This window comes from Hyperolius riggenbachi, chromosome 2 (assembly GCF_040937935.1).
Source record: "Hyperolius riggenbachi isolate aHypRig1 chromosome 2, aHypRig1.pri, whole genome shotgun sequence".
NCBI classification, from domain to species: Eukaryota; Metazoa; Chordata; class Amphibia; order Anura; family Hyperoliidae; genus Hyperolius; species Hyperolius riggenbachi.
Window position 1 is genome coordinate 354,826,878 of NC_090647.1, and position 18,539 is coordinate 354,845,416.

General features: G+C 45.2%; 1 protein-coding gene across 3 annotated transcripts in view; it reads right to left on the reverse strand.

The window, feature by feature from the left end:
- The window catches only part of LOC137546802 (mitochondrial glutamate carrier 1-like), a 56,572-nt gene extending 48,505 nt beyond the window's left edge, over positions 1-8,067 (reverse strand). The window contains exons 1-2 of one of the 3 annotated variants that reach the window (XM_068269669.1): positions 7,819-8,067; positions 4,363-4,399 (exon numbers count right to left, since the gene is read on the reverse strand). The gene's annotated coding sequence lies outside the window, so the exon portion shown is untranslated. The remainder of the gene's footprint in view (positions 1-4,362; positions 4,400-7,818) is intronic. The other 2 variants (XM_068269667.1, XM_068269668.1) reach the window with 2 other exon arrangements.
- Between the last annotated feature and the right edge of the window lie 10,472 nt (positions 8,068-18,539).

Below are 18,539 nucleotides of genomic sequence, written 5' to 3' on the forward strand. Positions count from 1 at the left end.
GCCGTTACGAGCGAAGAAGAGCCGGCCCGACACGGGTGTCGGCGGAGAAGAGCCACTCCTCAGTGTCCCTGAAATCTAGAGCCCGTTTTTAAACTAGCTTAGGTCGCCTAGTATACAACATATTTTACTAGCTCAATTGATTGTACTCCTCACTTGTATAGCCACGGTATATGGCCACATGGGAGTGTGCTTCAAACTGCCATAAAACTTTGCAGCCAGTGGTGTGCCACTTCTGTTCGTTTTGGTGATGGGGTGGTGACCCTTCGATCCAAGGTACCAACTTATCAGCATTTTTTCTACTTGATGCAGTAGCGCCTGTTTGGATATCTTCACATCCTACTAATTTGTTTAGTCAACTCCGACTCTTTATGACCATATGTACTTCTGCACAACAATCACTGCTTCTTTCGGCTATTGCATAAGCAGGTTCATAGCTTCACATGTGCTGTCTATCCATATTAGGCTCTACCGCCCCTATAAAATGGGGATTAAGCTTTTATTCCCCTTGACATCACTACTGTTTATAAGCAGGCCCCTTTTGGCTGCATGTTAATCAGCGATCCAACACTCATTCCTAAAACGCACCCTTATCACATGTCAAAATTCTTTCTTGGAAACCGGTTTAAAAGAGAGTGTCTTTCACACTGAATGACTTAAGAGCTGTGACTCAGCATCCACTAATCGCTCATGTACCAGCTCATTACAAACTACAGTTCTCTGAATAAGATAAAACTGCGTGGAGAATTTGCACTTAAAAAGAATATGCAATCCAGCACAGGCACAATAGCAGCTCTTCTTCTGCTATTCTATGGCTCAGGTGTAAAGGGACTCGCGTCTGCGCAGCCAGATCGATCGGGTTCAGCTACTTCCGCCTTAACCCGAAGAAAGAGCTGCTAGTGTGCCTGCGCAGGATCGCGATAGGTAAATCTTTACATCACCGCACTTTGGGGGACCCGCGTAGGCTAATAAAGGGATGGAGAAGGACGGGGGAAGCCTCATTAGGGCTCTTTCACATCAGAGCTTGCGTTGGAGAACGCTCAAAGCATACGTTTTGTTGTATGCTTTTTAATGCGTTTTGATATGCGTTGCACTGCAGTGAGTGTGCGTTTTTAATCCGTTTTCAATGCGTTACAGGACATAGGAAAACGCAGGTAATTTTTTTTTCTTTTAGTTTTCAACTTTCTACATTGTTCCTCTGTTGCATTCTGGGACTGATTGCCTGCGTTAACGAATTAAAAACGCGCATAGTGTGCGTTTTACATTGACTAACATTGTAACGCATAAAGCTAGCGTTGGCCGAAAAACTGCACTTGGGTGCAGTGTAACGCAACGCACAAAAAGGCTGCGTTATATGTGAAAGCTAAAATGAAAGTCTATGGACTTTCATTTCACCTTGGGTAACGCACACTTTATCCTTTGCGTTGAAACGCAGAAAATCTGCCCTAATGTGAAAGAGCCCTAAGGATCCAGAGGCTTCTCCCTCCCGAAGCAAGTATCCTCCAGAGGGATTTTTACAGATCCTCTTTAAAGTGGATTTCTGGGTAAAGATAAAAATTCCACACAAAGAAATGGGATTTGTCATTGTTTGGTCCCTGTAATAGAGTGACAATGAACAGAGAAGTTAAAGTCCCTCTAGGAACATACATACTACATGTTGAAAAGCTACAATATAAGGAATGGAGGTGGATCATTGTAAACTTGCTTAAAACAAACATCTGCTACTGGAAAGACAAGGTAGCCCTTTGTGGGGCATTTAATTTTTCCCAGCTTACGCAGTATTCTTCCTGGTGGCTCCTATGCAGCTGCGGTAACTCACTTCCAGTTTATGTTAGACGGTTTATCAATTCCAAGCATGGCCTTGGCCAACAGCAATTTTTTTTCAGCTGGATAGGGGTCTGGTCATTGGCTGCAACAACCTCATTAAAAGCGGTGCAAAAAAGAGCATTTGGGGACCAGCTGGGGCACAGAGGACACAGGACACAATAATTGGTGGGAGGATATCTACAAGACTTTCCTGGACCATGCACGCACACAATTTAGTATTTTTTTTTCTGTTTTTTTGTCTTCTAAACCTAAATGCGTCTTACAGTCCTAAAAATATGTTATGTTTTTTCTGAATGTATGTTTCCACTGAAAAATTAATATTGCACAACAGATAACTAAAAAATGCTAAACAAGCACTGTACATTGACATTAAAAAAATAACAGTAAGGCCTTGTTCACATCAGGGCCATTTCTGTGCGCTTTTCACAGCGCATCGCCCTGTGCGTTCTGCAAGGTATTTATTTTCCCATGTAATTAAGTGTGCCTCGTTCACATCTATGCGCTGCGTTACAAAAACGTAGTGTTGCATGCATTTCTGTGCATTGAGCTTTAACCTCCCAGGCAGCATTGACGGTTATACACGTCAATACAAAACATGCTGTGAACAGTATTGATGTGCATACACAGTAATACTCTCCTGCACTGTATACTAGACCCTTGCTTGACATATTTTGGCAAGTTACAGGAAAAAAAAATTGTTATGAAAATAATTTTTGCACAGAAATCCTGGGTAAATTGACCACTAGGGAGGTTAAAGCGCATGTCAATGCAAGTAAATTGGTGAGCTTTTTTTAGCACATACGTTTTTACCCTTATTTGAAAAAAAAAAAAAGCTTTATTGTTTGCGAAAATGAAAATGCATAGTTCAGTGACTGCATAAATTACACTCTGGGCAGAGGTATAAATAGCGCGTGGGACTTTCCACAATGACAAGGTTAGAATTTGAGAAAATAATCAGAAACCACTCAAAGCTTATTAATAAGCAAACCTATAGGCATCTGGCAGAGAATAATCATGCATACTATATGTGGACAATGAAATGAAAAGCAGGGACAAAATCTTAGGACCTATACCCAGGCAGGACCCATACACAGATATGATACGGATTTGCCCTGTGTAAAATCCTCCCAATCTAAAACTTGTTTAACCAGAGCTGAACCCATTAACTAGTTGCTGCACAGCGTGCAGTATACCTACGTCCTGCAGGACTTCATCTGAAGTCCCAGGGACGTATATATTAATTTGCTGCTGTGCGCAATCCCACATACACGCGTTGCTTCCTCTGTGTACTGAATATGGAGCACATTACATTAATACAGCCGAACCTGCAGGGGTGAGAGTGCAGTGGGGGAGACATGCGGAGTGCTCATCTTCAGTGTTCAGCTGCTGTGCCATAAAACTGAAAAAAAAATCCCTAGTATCCCTTCAGACAGACTGGCTCCTCCAGGCCTCTTTCCACAGACATTTTCTTGCACCTCTTAGGGCACTTTTACAGTGCGATGTTACAATATTAAAGTCGCACATTAAAAAATTTTTAAAACGCAGACTAACGCGCAGCAATACTAAAGTCTGTGCGACATTCACAGTGCACACGTTGCGTTTGTGTGTAACGTGAGGCGTTATTAGAAAGTACTGCATGCTGTGCGTTTAGCAATGAATCTGCTACATTAGTTGTGTTGGACATGCTCAGTAATGTTGTTTTGTTTTTTTTAATGTAACGCATGCGTTTCGTTCCATCACTGTGCGACGAAAACGGCGCCCCAAATCCAATGCTAAAGAATGCATTATAACTTCCAAGTTATAGTGCACAATGCGTTGCGTTAGGGGCACATTGTGCGACCTGAATGTCGCATCAAACGCAACGTCCTGATGTGAAAGTAGCCTAAAGGTATACAGGGAAACTTTTCTGAATGTGCTCTTTTCCTGCATCTGGAATTTGTTACATGTGATGTCCCGCCCGGCAGTGCATCGGTACCAATGTAATGAGTACCAGGACAAGGAAGATCTTCCTATCGGCTGTCTGCTACTGTCAATCAATCATTTTCAACACACTCCTAGGAATTCTGGTTCACCATGAGCTGCCTGGGAAATCTGTTTCACCTCATGTCTGATATAAGTTACTGACAGGTCAGAGCTGGTCTTAAAAACCAACCTTTTTTTACCAAGCGCTGTAATTTTTGAAAATTTACATTTACAGAGGTATTTAAACGCACAAGTCAGTAATTTAACTTTTTCATGCAGTAACAGGCTTAGAGAATTGATTTTACCAAAAATTCTCCCAAAAACCAAAACACCTCATCTGTTTTCTGCATTACTGCATTCGGTAATGCTTTTAGAATTGAGGCCATTGTGGGTTGTACTATTTGCGCAGAGCCTGTTGTGTGGTCACCAATGTGTGCATACATACATTTTATAATTGGTTCACAATTCTGCCCCATTATATTTTACTGTAGTTTATTTTGCTTGACGTGTCATAGCATAGCTTCAGCACTATTGTTTAAAGTTCTTATATCAGCTGTTAATTGCTGCTAAACTTACCAAGTAAAAGTTTGCCAAATTCTGGTATTCTTTAAATCTAAAAAAGAAAAAAAAACAAACTAGAAATTGCAATGATGGTAGTTTTCACCACTCAATACATCGCCTCCTATAAGTTTACATTATTGTACTCTTTAGATATCCCCTTTTTTATTTTGTTCAGAGTATTAACAGAAGTCTGTATTTTGAATGATTTATTTCCAAACAAACAAAACAACTGTTGCCAAAAAATTAGAACTGTTGACAGTACTAATGTCTAAAGATAAGGACCCAGAGACTGATGGATCATTCCACCATCCATGTGTCATCACCAAAAACCGAACAACGCAAATGATTATTCAAATTGTCCTTTGGCTTAAGTAGTAATCTAAACGTTCGTTTGCGATGTGATCCGTCAAGACGGTCATTCAAACCGAATGATTTTTGTGATTCCTCAGAAGCCTTTAAACATAACCTATGTTGCAAAAAAAAGAATGATAATGTGACGCGAAAAATCATGCAAAAAAAAAAAAAAAAACTGAACTCAGAAACCTCTCAATAGTACCTGAAGGCTGAATGAACTCAAATCATGGGTGTAGATTATTGCAGGTATTCCACACATACCTGTCTGGCAACTTTGGCAGATTCTTTTTGCTTGAAGCATTATCCCAGCTTTGTCTTTGGGTGTGCAACTAACGGTTGGGACACTATCTCTTCAAACAAATAGATCTAGTCTTCCAATGAATGCCGCTAGATGAATATACATGGAATACATATCCTAATCCTCTGCTACTGGATGGTGGTGGGTAGAGTTTTCTTTTAATTGGGCTAACTGGAGACAGCAAAAATATAGGACTTGCTGGACAGAACGAACTACTAATATGTTACACTTTGCACATGCACTCATTTTAAAATCCTCACTATTTACAAAAGGCAACTTATAAAATTGTAGCTTGAAGTAGTAAGAGGCATAGGCAGATAGCGTTTATCAAACACAAAGTACTGTATTCCGGAATATAAGACGCACCTAGGTTTAGAGGTCAAAAACCAATGAAAAAAATAAAATAAACCTGGTGCGTCCATATTTCAGGAACGTCTTGTACATGATCTCCCCCAAATGGTGGACTCCTGTGTCCCCATGTGTCATTCCTGTCACCCCTTGTGTCACTCCTGTCACCCCCAGGTGTCCTGCTTTCCCCCCAGGTGTCATTCTGTCATGTCGTGTCCTCCTGTTCCCCCCCCCCCCCCCCGTGTCCTCCTGTCAGCCCTGTGTGCATAATTGATGACGCGTCATTAGAAGCCGGCACTAGAGGAAGCCGCACACTGGAGACGGATGTCTTCAATCGCCGCAGGCAAGGTAGAGGAGGCAAGCTGCTGCCGCTCCTCACACAGGGGGACCCAGCGACACGAGGAGGTAGGGACGAGCGGGGGGGCTGGCATGGGGGGGGTTCGGAGGTAGTGGGAACGCAGCCACAGCGGAACACAGGCAAGGCAGGGAATCCCCAATGACGGCAGGCCAGCGGTTTGTATCAGCGGGCATCCGTAAGTCGGGGATTCCCTGCCTTTGCCGTATAAGACGCAGGGACTTTTCTTTGGGGAGAAAAAGTGCGTCTTATACAGCGGAAAATACGGTATTCTATAACTAGTCAATATGTTTATCCTGAAACAACCATTTCATCATCTAATGCAGACATTTATTTACCTGTAACATGTTTATGGCATAGCAAAGTTTTACATACAAGTTTTACTGACTGTATGCGATGCAATTTTTCGCCTCTTGCATTCCTATTTTAACAGGGGATGCAACACATCTCCCACTGTGAACCGTGCCTTTCAGTACTCCTTAAAGAGAGCCCAAGTTGGGGTTCTGACATTGCAATCCACATACAGAGGCTGGGTCTGCCTATACAGCCCAGCCTCTGTTGCTATCCCAATCCCCCCTGAGCTCCCCCTGCACTCTGCAATCCCCCATAAATCACAGACGCGCTGTGTTTACATCTGTACTGTCACTCTGCGTGCTTCCCCGCCTCCTGCATAGCTCTGGTCCCGCCCGCGTCCCTTCCCTCCAATCAGCAGATGGGGACCGGAGCTCTGCAGGAGGCGGGGAAGCAGCAGACTGACAGTACAGAGATAAACACAGCCCGCTGCGACACACTGTGTGTCGACAGCGTGGCTGTGATTTATGGGGGATAGCAGAGCGCAGGGGGGGGGGGGGATTGAAATAGCAACAGAGGCTGGGCAGTATAGGCAGACCCAGCCTCTGTATGTGGATTGCATTGTCAGAACCCACCTCGGGTTCTCTTTATCCAGGGAAAAACCTATTGATTGAAGCCCATGGTGGGCTAGATTACCTCTCCCTGGGTATGCATTCCTTGTTTTTGGTCCTCTCTTCTATGCAGCTGCCCAGAAGTTCCACCAAGCAGTGCAGGATAATTATGAACTGCACAGGGGCAAGTTTTGATTGGCACCTGCACAGTAAAAAAAAAAAAAAGAAAGAAACTCATGGGCACTTGCTTTCAGTGATGCTCAAATCCGAAGTTTGGGTGAATCCAGATAGTTCTATCCGGATATCACCCAGATACCTGTGCGGAGTAGGCGGGTCAATCTTACCTGTCTGACGTCTTCTTCGGTCCGTCCCTTGGCGCCTCCCACGATGCGGTCCAAGCGACGGTCACGTGATTACAAACACTTCCTCCTTCCGGGTTGAAGGAGGAAGTGTTTGTACTCAAGTGACGCGTGTGGAGCACATCGTGGACGAAGAAGACGTCAGACAGGTAAGATTGACACCCCCCCCCCCCCACCCAGGTTTACTGGGTGATATCCAGATAACAACTATTCGGGTTCACCCAAAGTTCGGATTTGAGCATCACTACTTGCTTTCACTGTGCTCACATGGCTTGGAACTTGCGCCTTGTACAGTTCTAAATAACATACCAACACTAGGGGAAAATATTCTAACCCCCCCCATGGGATTCATTTTGGCTCTGGGGTACTTTTTAAAGGTGGCCACTAACAGTCCAATTTCTAGCAAACAATTGTTCGAGCGATCAGAAATTGTAAATCTCCATTGATGGGCACAATCGATTACGAACGTTTATAAAAATAGTTATCCAATTGGATTTTGGTCAAACCAAAATTTAGATTTTCTTGTTGGTTGTGATAGATAGGAAGTAAAGATTGGTTAGTTGGTGGTGTAGTGAAAGATTTTTCTTCTGATCAGAATTATCTGATCACTTGAATGATTTTTCATTAGAAATTGGATTGTTAGTGGCCACCTTTATAGAGGATCTGTGAATCCAGCAGTGTATAAAGTTCTGTCAGTCCTGACATCTGATTATTCTCAGTGAGAAATATAGAGAGCTTTCAGTACTGGCGGAGCTGGCTACAGACGGGTACACACAGATCTGGGAGGAGGTTGGTTGCACACTGTACACACATCATCCATAGCTCTCCATTCATTCCTGCTCTCTGCTCACTCACCGGCCCCCGTAGCACAGCACGGTCGGATGCTGCAGAGTCTGTATGGCAGGCAGAGAATAGAGAAGGTCCGGTGTATTGGCAAGCAGCTGACAGCCCGTTTCCCCAGTGCACAGCAATCTGCTCCCCTCTGTACCCGACCCGTAGAAGAAAGAAGGACTCCAGAAACTTCCACAGCACACTTATTGCAGGGGGCGTACCAAAAATCATAGTATCCAATCACCGACGCCAATGACAGCAAACCAGGGCATGTAGCAGCCAGTTATGGGATCAGCCAAAATGCTGCTAGACCGGTACACGCCACGCCCTCCGGAGGGACAAACCCTGTGAGCGGCGTCACACTGTGCTCTGGAGTGGTCGTGGTGGTGGAAGTGACAGCGCATGTTTCTGTGCGGTGCTGCTGGGGAGGGTAGGCTAGGCTGCTGCTTATAGATGTCTGAGTAGATGATGTAGTTATCATCACGTGTTTGTGCTTATAGCAGCAGTATTGCCTATCCTTCACTGAGAGTGTACAAAGCTCCCAAATGTCTTCTCTTTTGGAGGGACAGTGCCTCTTTGGGAACCAAATACTTTATGTCCCTCTTTCAGGACTGATATGTAGATCTATGTAAATATACACTGCTCAAAAAATAAAGGGAATAGAAATAAGACATCCTAGATCTTAATGAATGAAATATTATTAAATACTTTGTTCTTTACATGTGCTGACAACCAAATCACACAAAAATTATCAGTGGAAATCAAATGTATCAACCCATGGAGGTCCTGATTTGGAGTTACACTCAAAATTAAAGTGGATGATCCAACTTTGATGTAAAGTCTTAAAGAGAATCTGTATCGCTCAAAAGTAAACATACCTGTGTGTTAGGGGACATCTCCTATTACCCTCTGTCACAATTTCGCCGCTCCTCGCCGCATTAAAAGTGGTTAAAAACAGTTTTTAAAAGTTTGTTTGTAAACAAACAAAATGGCCACCAAAACAGGAAGTAGGTTGATGTACAGTATGTCCACACATAGAAAATACATCCATACACAAGCAGGCTGTATACACCCTTCCTTTTGAATCTCAAGAGATCATTTGTGTGTTTCTTTCCCCCATGCACTGAAGTTTCAGGCTGCTCTTTTCTTCCTGCAAACAGCTTTGCCCTTGTTTGTAATTCCTCAGTATGTGAAAACCCAGCCAGCTCAGAGGACGATTTATCCAGCTTGTAAAAGATAAGCGAGAAGAGAGAAGCTGCTCTAATCTAAATAACACACAGGCAGTGTGCATAGAGGGGCCTGGAAGGGGGAGTTCATAGCAGAACCACAACACTGAAGAACTTGGCAGCCTTCCAGACACAGGCTGACAAGTCTGACAAGAGAGAGATAAGTTGATTTATTACAGAGACAGTGATAGTATAAAGTGATGCAGTTAGCCAGAACACAGAATAGCTTTTGGAACTTGTAGGATGATAAAAAACAGGATGCAATTTTTGTTACGGAGTCTCTTTAGAGAGACTCTGTGACAAAAAAAAATCCCCTAGGGGTACTCACCTCGGGAGGGGGAAGCCTCCGGATCCTAATGAGGCTTCCCCGTCCTCCTGTGTCCCACGGCGGTCTCGCTGCAGCTTACGGAACGCACAGGCGACAATTTATTGCGCTGTGCAATATTTACATTTTCTGGCTCCAGCGGGGACGCTGTTGTGGCTCTTCTGACGGAGATAGGCGGAAACAGCCGATCTCTGTTGGGTCCGCTCTACTGCACAGGCGCAGGAGACTTGCGCCTGCGCAGTAAAGCGGCCCGACGGAGATCGGCTATTTTCGCCTATCTGTCAGCATTCAAAAGTGACCAAAACAGCATCCAGAACCACTCCTTTATTGAGGATGTCTTGCTAATTGCCTATAATTTCCACCTGTTGTCTATTCCTTTTACTCAGCAGCATGAGAAATTGATTGTCATTGTTGCTACCTAAGTGGAAAGCTTGATTTCACATAAGTGTGTAACATTGGCGTTACATTGGCTATCATTCATAAAGGAGCTGTCGGTAAGGAAAATCAGTGCGGGAAAACACTGCTGCCGGTATTTTAGACTTCTGGGTGGGCATTCATAAAAATGTATCCAGTTGCGATAGCAGTGCGGAGATTCCCCAAACTAGGCTGGCAGTAGGCAGGCGGTAGGCTTGCGGAAGCACAGAAAGCTGCCAGGTTGATACATTTCTCCGTGTTCCGCTCTACTGCAGCTGTCTTGGAGGTCTGTGTCTCCATTCACTTTACATTGTTATCGCCACATCAGAGGGAGCGGTACTTCCCGACCTCATACTGCTTGCGGTATTCTTTATGAATTTACATTTTGTTACATTTGTTCCGATAATCACCGCACAAGGCCGTGATTTATCACTCTGCTCGGTAGTGTCAGTTTTTCATGCGGAAAGAGGCTTTATGAATGCAATACTTTCCGAGTGTTCGGTAAAGTCAGCTGTTTTAAGCATTTCCGCATGCGGAAATGCTTTATGAATGATAGCCATTGTGTTGTTTAAGTGTTCCCTTTATTTTTTTAGCAGTGTATGAATTAAACTGCGTTACACGCTGGAGCGCACACAAGGTATGTATACGTACCACAGCCTGTAAAAATATCAAAACAACTATAAAGAACACTGGGGACTAAATCATAAGAACCCTCCATTCACTGCATGGATACTAGCCGCACGGATACACTCCAGCGTGGAACGCAGTGCTCTTTCTCCCTGCTTGGCCATCCCTTATAGCGCTATGACGCTTCTGGTGCTTGGGGCCAATTGCCCACCTGACTGGTAGGCGCTTTGCGTCACGTGATGCATATATTTTGACGCGTCTTATGACGCGAACAACCCGGTCCCTGATTGGTTAGAGCTTAGTGCCAGATGACGCGCACATCCTGATGCAATCAACCGCATGGGCACTCGCCGTCGTTGAATGCTACGGCGGTGTATTTAAATGGCTTTAGTCTCCATTTTCCTTGGCACTCTACAGTTAGCTGCATAGTAGTTCCCTACCTTGGCCAGTGGAGTTGTAAGTATCAGCTTCTCAATTATTGGGCGTTTGTGCATACTGACGTAGTGTTGTCTATTATCCTACCTAATATTTGGCAAGTGTCCCTGCGTCCCATGTCCGTGCCTTTTGTCTCTGCGCATGTGCACGGAGGGACGCAGAGACACTGCCAAGAGCTGGGGGAAAGTGACGTGCGGCAGAGGAGGACGGGTCCCAAAGGGGGGCGGGCGAGTGCGTGCGCGGTGGGCGGGTGCGCATGCAGCGTCCGACGGGCAGTGTATGCGCGCCGATTGAGAAACCAGTGCGGGCGAGGAGGGGGGGGGGGGGGGGAGGGTGCCACCACAGCCTAGCGCCCGTTTAAACGGACCTTAGGACTAGTATCTGCATAATTGGTGACTTTGGGGATTATTTATTTATAGACTTAGGTCTTGTCTGCATTAATGTTAATCAGCTTGAACTAACTATCCCCATATCTATACATATTTCTCTATTAGACGACATGGAGTGTTATGGTAGAGATGCTCAGCCTTTTGCTTACACCGTTGGATATATGTTGTGAATTTTTATGGTAGATACCCATTTTCTGTATACTGGAGTATGGCTATGCTATTTAGTAGCAGATGGATCTTGCAGGCAGGTCTATTTTATAATTTTTATTTTGTATTTTGTCAGGCTGGTGTGCATCTTGTTGGTACAGATGCCCTTTATTTAATCCGTACAATTCTGGTTCTTAATGCCAACTAGGCCTAGCAGGTTTGTATTTTGCACCTTTGTACTGTAACGATTGCGGGTTTCTATTCCCGTGGTCAGCGCACAAGATGCGCGCTGACACAGCAGAAATCCTTCACAAGCGTATAATTAGATAGTACCCAGGTTAGGTGCAATGTACCGGTAGAGGGCAATTCCCACCAGCAGACGGAGCTGTGGAGTGCAGACGAGCACAGCCTCTGCACGGCCACAGATGCCAGATGGGAATTGCACAGATAAAGGCAAAGTAGGGCACGATAGCCCTCCAAAAGAGAGAGCACAGAGACAGACTAAATGTGTGTTCCCCAATCTAGTCGCCACCCAGCGACGGCGAACACACATTCGCAGAAACAAAGCGGGAACGCAACTGCAAGAGAGAGGCGATTGCCAGAAGTGACACAAGGCTGAACAGAACAGAGCACGAGAGTAGCAAAGGCACAGCAAACAACAATGAGAAGATAAAGAAAATAACAAACGCTAGCTAAACGCGAACACCGCACTCATTCGCAACAGCGAACACGTTTCTTCACGATCACCGCGCGTTAGGCGCCCAGTGATAAGCGTGCCACCCTAACTGTCCAATGACACACAAACACGAAATAGAGAACGCGAACGCTTGCTAACGGTTACCTCACCGAGCCTACAGCAAGCGTCCGTACAAGACAAGATAGAGAGGAGGAGCGGCCAGCAGCAACCGCAGCTCTGGCCTACACTCCCAGTCAGAGTTCAGTAGGAACCACCGCTGCTACCGGTAGAGCGAGTGCGATCCAGACAGACAAACAGATGGGGCTACCAGTAGCAACTGCTGCTCTGGTTAGCACCCCTGAGGCAGAATACAGAAGGAGGCACTGCCACTACCACTAGGGCAAGTGCGATCCAGACAGATGAACAGAAGGAGCTACCAGTAGCAACCGCTGCTCTGGTTAGCAACCCCAGGCAGACAGAACGATTTCCTGTCGACCACCGCTGGCGACAGGACAATCGCAGCAGAGAGGCAACACAGACAAAACAGATAAAGCAACCTGACTGCACTAGAAGAGCTGCCTAGTGCAGTCCCAAGAATTACTCTATGATAATCTTTAACAAACAGGCAAGGCTGACACTCTAGGAGTGTTTAGCAGTAACAATCCATTAAGGTGACCAGCAAAGGATTCTGGGAGAACATGGTATTTATACTGCCAGCCTTCAAAGGAGGCAGGTAGGCAATCTGCATAACAAATATATGCAAATTCCTCAGCAGCAGAGCAGGTCTGAAACTTGCAAAGCAAAGACAGGTCTCTTTTCCAGAGACCTGCAGCCCTCAGACTTAAGGAATGGTCAAACAGCTGTCTGTCTGTGCAGACAGCTGAGCGGATCATTACATGTACTTTTCAGCATGTGCTCTTGGGGTTCCCTCTGGTCTGATGTTTATGATCTTTAATACTCCTATAGGTGCTCTGTGGTATTGGGTCTGATACTTGATATATTTGCTGGCCTTGTGTGTTTATCACAGATTACCCTTTCTGACAAATTATAATCTTTTCCTTTTGCTCTTCCACTATGTGGGTTGGTCTCAAATTCCTCATCTGTTCCCTATGCCTCTCTATAGGTGCGTACACACGCACTATTAAAGAGAATGACGGGTCCGTCAGATCCTCCTGCTGGGCGGTCGTTCTCTCGACAGTAGTGCGTGTGTACAGTCTATCTGCAGACTGATAAGGCTGTTTCTGAATGATCCGCTCAGTGGATCATTCAGAAACAGCCTTATCAGTCTGCAGACAGACTATACACACGCACTACTGTCGGGAGAACGACCGACCAGTGGGAGTGTACGCACCTTATGGTTCACCTGTTGAGTTGTGGTGTGGTGTTGTCTATATCAACTTGTATGTATTTTCTCTACTTTTTCAAAAATGCTAAGGGTAGAGTGTGAGAGCTTGTGGATTTACTGTCTCTCTGTGTACGCTCCACGATGGCCACAACTTCTGTGTAGAAACTAATATTTACCTGCTTTTTGTGTTCACTCTGACTTCTTCCTTACCTTGTCTTGACACAATCTCGATTGGAATGAGTTCCTAGATTGATATGGACTTGGTAAATTCCATTAATTTACACCTACTATTTTCCGTAACTTCCTTTGTGTTGGTCAGAGGGACTTTTTCTGTACATCTTGTTGCATTGGATTTTAATATGATGTTTGTCTGTTTTATTTTAGAGAGCATTGTTTATATATTGGAACAAGCTGCCTAGGCATTCTGTTCAGAACCTAAATCTTCCAGGGCACTGCTTAGGCATTCTGCACACTGCCTAACCATTGTGCAAATCAACAAAATCATGGCACTTGTTTCCTAAACATTTTGTGGTGTGCCTATATCATGCCTAGGCACTCTACAGATAGCATAAACCATGTCAGCATTCTGCAGAGAACCTTTATCTTACCAGTGCACCGCCTAGGCATTATTCAGAGTGTATAAATCATGCCAACTTGCCAGCTAAGCATAATGTAGAGTGCAAAAATCATACTAGTGCACAGCCTAGGGATTGTGCAGTTGGCCTAAAGCATGGCAGTGCTCTGCCTAGTCATTTTCCAAAGCACCACCTTCTGTAGTGTAGCACAGTGGAGCAGTGTAATAATCACCTGCTCCAGTGCTACTTTGGGTCTCCTCTGATATTCCTGACAGCCACATGCTGCATATCTCTGGTTCCTGAGGCATGTCATGTGATCAGGAGAAGATCACAGAGCGTCTGACTGCCAGGGAGAACAGAAGAAACCTGATGCATCACTGGCGCAGGTAAACATTACACTGTCCTTGTAAAGTCAGTGGTATTCCAGTGGCAGCGCAACGCCGAGACCTGATCTGCAGATCTTACTTCTGGGTCTCAGTAAGCCGCTGAAATCACTGAAGAAACCTGATGCATCACTGGCGCAGGTAAACATTACACTGTCCTTGTAAAGTCAGTGGTATTCCAGTGGCAGCGCAACGCCGAGACCTGATCTGCAGATCTTACTTCTGGGTCTCAGTAAGCCGCTGAAATCACTGGAACGCAAAGTGCTTGTCAAAGTCTATTGGACAGGTGGAGGAAGCGATCTCAGTATGCGCTCCGTCGATGTAAATAGTGATACTAAATTCCCTGCTTGCGTGTCAGCTGATCAGTTGACACGCTGGAGTCCTATTGGTTTGTTTTCAATTCTGCTTCTGTTGATTGGTTAGTTCTGGTATTTAAACTTAGTGAGCACCCAGTCATCACCCGTGATAGCAATAGCTGTGGCTTGTTGCTGGGTATGCACTCACTACCTGATTGATTCCTGTTGCCGACTACTGCCTGGTATCCTGACTACGTTTATCTTTACTGGATTTCCTGTTGCCAACCTTGCTCTTGTACCTGGACAACGCTTGCTGTCTGCCTGGATTGACCTCTACTTGGACACAGACTTGCATGAACGCCGCCTGGACTGACCTCGGCTTGTCTAGACTACACTATCTCTGGAAAAGTATTAACTGGATTGCCTTGCCATTCTGGAACAACTGTCTCTGCAGTCATCTGATTCATGCTTCATCCACCGGGCCTCATGTGACTATATATATATATATATATATATATATATATATATATATATATATATATATATATATATACACTTGCGAATACTGCGCCCATTGCATTGCCTTATCAGGTTCTGTTGGTGGAAGCAGGAGCGTGGTTCCCATGGTAACGGCGATATACATCGCCGCTACAGGAAGCCGCTCTCCTGCTCCCTGCCTTTTTACAGCAGCCGCAAGACGCGCCACTGTGCGAGCTGGATCAGGTAGTATCCATTACCACTGCTCCCTGCCGTTCCTGCAGGCTTTAATAAACTAGTTTCATTCTTTTAAAAAATGGCCATGACACCGGGGTCTTGACCAGGGCTGTATTTAGGGTTTGGGCCGCCCTAGGCACCCCAGACCTACGCCCCCGCCCCCAAAGGACATTGGCAAAAAATGGGCAGAATGCAGTGGGCATGTCCATAACATACAGTGGGTGTGACCAATTAAAATTTCCTAGTAGGAGTACAACCCAAAGTCAGTGGGGCCGTGTTTTCTCCCCGGATATGAGTAAAGTGACCCTAAAAAAGCAAGTAGGAAATGTTCCCACGCAAAAAATAACACATTAGCCAGTGTTCTCTCGCACAAAATAGTGGTAGGTATTAGATTGTGAGCTTCTCTGAGAAAAGTCAGTAAAATTACTATGTTCTATGTAACATGACTATGTTCTCTGCAAAATGCTGCAGAAGATGCCAGTGCTATATAAATACATTATGGTAGGGCATTAGACTATGGCAGGATTAGATTGTGAGCTCCTCAGAGGACAGTCAGTGACATGACTACATACTCTGTAAAGTACTGGCAGTACAATGTAGTACAGTAGTATAGCTACAGTATAAGTAGCCAGGTCTATAGGTGACCCCAGTTTAGGTAGTAGTTCTATAGGTGTCCCCAGTTTAGGTAGTAGTTCTAGGTGGCCCCAGCTTAGGTAACCTGGAAGGGGGAGCGGGCACACACACACACACACACTCACAGCAGCGGGGAAGGGGGGACGTCTCCCCCCCTCCCTCACCTGGGGCTCCCGCTCCCCCTTCCTCGCTTTCCCCTCCGACTCCAGAATTAAGTGCAGTGGCAGTGGCTGGTGAACAGCTTACCTCTTCCAGGTGTGGGAGGATGCTCTGCATGCCGCTTGCCTGGTCTAGTGACGTCACTGACTTGACCGCGCCAGCGGCATGCAGAGTTTCCCTTGCGCACCGGGAAGTAGTAAATTCCCCGGCCGGCCGCTGCCACTTAATTCTGGATGGGGGAGCCACACATATAAAAAAAAACCAAAAAAAACACAGAGATAAAAAAAGATTAATAATAAAATACAGCCAATAGGCGCCCACAACCCACCAACCCCCCCCCCCCCCCCCCCCCGAGGCGCACTGAGGCGCTACACCTGCTATTGCCGAAATTCTGTTTTGTCCCCACGTTTATTGCCTGATGAAGCGGGCTGGGCCTGCGGAATGCGTTGCACTGTTTTTGAGGTACCGTATAATAAATATATTGATCTATATGGAGACAGGATCTCGTGTCTGCTTTTGGAAGGCAAGCCCACCACTTCCTCCAAGCAATTTTTAAAAATTTTATTGACTTTTATCCTGCTGCCGCCTCTGTTCTACATACAATTTATGAGTACATTTACCGATACATTATTTTGGTTCTGTACATTACCACAATGAATTTTAAATGAAACAACTCAGATTCAGTAGTGCAGACAAGTGCAGACAACTTTTAGCTTTAATTCAGTGGGGTGAACAAAACGACTGCATCGGGGCAGCTTCTAGGCTAAATTTCACCCAGGGCGAGGGTGTAAAAATCACCCCCCCCCACCGTGGAGCCAGGTATAGGTGCCCACAGTATAGGTTAGCTACGTAGGTGCCACCAGTATGTGTTAATTAGCTAGGTGCCTGCAGTATAGGTTAGATAGGTAGATGCCCCCAGTATAGGTTAGATAGGTAGGTGTCTGCTGCATAGGTTAGGTAGGTAAGTGACTGCTGTATAGGTTAGATAGGTAGGTGCCAGTATAGGTTAGATAGGTAGGTGACTGCAGTATAGGTTAGGTAGGTAAGTGACTGCTGTACAGGTTAGATAGGTAGGTGACTGCAGTACAGCTTAGATAGGTAGGTGACTGCAGTACAACTTAGATAGGTAGGTGCCAGTATAGGTTAGGTAGGAAACTGCAGTATAGGTAAGGTAGGTAAGTAATTGCAGTATAGCTTAGATAGGTAGGTGACTGCTGTATAGGTTAGGTAGGTAAGTGACTGCAGTATAGATTAGGAAGGTAAGTGACTGCTGTATAGGTTAGGTAGGTAAGTGATGCAGTATAGCTTATTAGGAAGGTGACTGCAGTTTAGCTTAGATAGGTAGGAGACTGCAGTATAGGTTAGGTAGGTAAGTAACTGCTGTATAGGTTAGGTAGGAAAGTGACTGCAGTATAGGTTAGGTAAGTAGGTGCTGCAGTATAGGTTAGGTAGGTAAGTGACCGCAGTGTAGGTTAGGTAGGTGCTGCAGTATAGATTAGGTAGGTAGGTGCTGCAGTACAGGTTAGGTGGGTAGGTAGGTGCTGCAGTATAGATTAGGTAGGTAGGTGCTGCAGTATAGATTAGGTAAGTAGGTGCTGCAGTATAGATTAGGTAGGTAGGTGCTGCAGTATAGGTTAGGTAGGTAGGTGCTGCAGTATAGGTTAGGTAGGTAGGTGCTGCAGTATAAGTTAGGTAAGTAGGTGCTGCAGTATAGATTAGGTAGATAGGTAGGTGCTGCAGTATAGATTAGGTAGGTAGGTGCTGCAGCGTGGTGGGAGCGGGCATAATAGTAATAACTCACCTTTTTCTTCAGCAGAATAGCCGATCTCACGCTGCTTCAATGTACTTCCTTTCCAGGCATCCTTTCCAGTCTCAGTAACAGCGCCCCCTGTGTTGACATGCGGAACATCATCACAGGGGGCGCTGTTACTGAGACAGATGCCGGGAAAGGAAGTACATTGAAGCAGCGTGGGATCGGCTATTCTGCTGAACGAAGGTGAGTTATTACTATTATACCCGCTCCCACCGCCACAGCGCCCCCCTCAGGCCGCAACAATCCAGCGCCCCGGGCGATTGCACGTATCGCACGCCCATAGAAACGGGGCTGGACTGCATAAAAGGTGAGACAACTAAAGCATTTTTTGTAACACAATCCCTTCTTTTCAGGGACTCAAAAGTAATTGGACAAATTAAATTACTGGAAATAAAATGTTTATTTCTATTACTTAGTTGAAAACCCTTTTCTGGCAATGACAGCCTGAATTGTTGAAATCATGGACATCATCAGATGCTGGATTTCCTCCTTTTTAAAGAGGAACTGTAACCAAGGATTGAACTTCATGCCAATCAGTAGCCGATATCGCCTTTCCCAAAAAATATTTACCATTTCTCAAACGGATCG